Source organism: Leptonychotes weddellii, chromosome 13 (assembly GCF_054177405.1).
Source record: "Leptonychotes weddellii isolate Sample4059 chromosome 13, ASM5417740v2, whole genome shotgun sequence".
Classification (NCBI taxonomy): Eukaryota; Metazoa; Chordata; class Mammalia; order Carnivora; family Phocidae; genus Leptonychotes; species Leptonychotes weddellii.
Window position 1 is genome coordinate 37,216,665 of NC_138381.1, and position 2,176 is coordinate 37,218,840.

Below are 2,176 nucleotides of genomic sequence, written 5' to 3' on the forward strand. Positions count from 1 at the left end.
GGGACTCGATCCCAGGACTCCAGGATCATGACCTGAGCCGAAGGCAGTCGCTTAACCAACTGAGCCACCCAGGCGCCCCAAGACTCCCTTTCTTGCAGGGGGGACAAAGTGTAAAACCTAAACCAAATGGAAAGTCTCTTTCCTTCTGGAGGTGAACAAAGCAAGCATTCATTACCAGGAGTGTGACACTTGGGAATGTTGATTTTATCTGCCCAACTACATTTTCTGGTTTTTTTAAGTTGGCTCCACACCCAATGTGGGGCTTGACCTCAGAACCTTGAGATCAAGAGTTGCATGCTTTACCGACTGAGCCAGCCAGGTGCCCCCCAACTGCAGTTTCTGGAAAAAAAAAATTTTTTTTTCAGAATAAGTTTCTGGGCTTGGTTTTTACCCCAGGATTTATTTATGGGAATTCTTGGAAAGATAAGGAAAATAGCAGTGGCTGGGGACGGTCGAGTATTTGGTTGTTAACAAGAGCTCTGGACTGGAATCCATCCCCAGCATGACAGGACCTGCCGGGCTTACAGGCAGGCATGGGAGTGTTTACTGAGGGTGTCAGGCAGAAACCATCATGCTGACTCAATGTGACTAATGAGCCTACGGAGATACACAGAAAAAACCCTCAGAAGACAAAAAAGGAGTATTGGTTTCTTGGCAGTTTGTTTCATTCATGTGCACGTAGACAAGGGATGTTCTTAAGTGTAAGGAAAAACTGAAAGAGAAGCGATTCAATAGTTTTGGAGAGCAAACTTGGAAGTGTAACAATGGTTGTTAAAGATCTTTCAAAATAATTTGGAGTGATAATTATAAATACTTTAGTAGAGAGAAGCAGAATCTCAAAAACAGTGAACAATTTTCATTTTAAAGAAAAAGCAAGGATTCGAGGAAATGAAATCACTCATTTTCGTTACCTTTCAGAATTCATCTTGGTGGTGGTGGTTTCTTATTTCAGTACCATACCTGTCGATGTAGTAATCTGTTAATAATCAAGCTCTGTAATTTGTGAGTGGTTTACTTGTTAAAATGATTAGAGCACATTTAAAGTTATTCAGTAATGATGTTACTTACTTTCATTTTGACATCCATCTCCGGTGGAGAGAGTTGATTCCAGCTGGGAAGGCCAGTGCAGCCTCAAGGTGATCTTGTCCAGGATGTGAGCTTGTGAATGTCGTCTGTCACACGTGTCATGGAGAAAAAAAATATGGGGAAACCACTATTTTGGAACACGTTTATGTGAGCTGTGCTGACTAAAAGTTATAATGTTGTTATTCTTGAGTCCCAAATTAGATATTGTGAATGGCAGATTATATACGTGTAGTAACTTTACTTTTGTAACAAAAATAATTGAAAATCTCTTAATATGATAAATAATAATTTAGTTAACTCAGTTACATCTATTACACACCCAGGGAATTGGAGAGTTGAAGCAGTCTTTCAGATATAAGAAAAGAGATTCAAAATGTCTCTAGTGCCTGAACATTTTAGGAAGATGTTTGTTTTTAAACGTGTTTTGTTTGAGCTGTACATTTTTTGTTTGTTTGTTTTTGTTTTTATTTTGGCAGTGGACCGAATTTGAATTTCATCTCCCTCTCTAGTTCCCACTTAGAGATTTTATTAGACAGAAATATGTTCAAATGCTAAGCAAACCAGTTAAGCAAAACGTTGATACAAAGAAGGCAATGGGAAAAAAAATTGCTCTTGATAATTTAGCTTTATTTTTTTTCTCATTAACCTATGTTTTATTTTGAGTAAATTCATTATTCATTATTTCACATTATAAAAATATTATAATTTAGCTTTAAATATCACAGTAACCCTTACTAGCTTCTCTAAGGACATTTGTGGTTAAAGATATTTTTTTAATTCATAATGATCATTATGAACATTAATATATACCTTGATAGCAGACCTCTTGTTTGACTAGGCAATTGTCTGCTAATTTACTATGACATTTTTTTTTTTTCAGGTGGACCTTTCAACTTTTACTGAAACAATATCTGAATGATGTCATACCTTTGGGGAAGTCACACCCATTTCATGTAAAATCAGCTACAATAGAGGTAAGTCAGTGAACAAAGACTTCTTGTGACTAATACTTCTATGGGTATGAAAGAGGAAGAGAGTGTATCATCATAGTTCTTTCTTAATTTTAGAATTAGAGCATTCATCTGAAGTC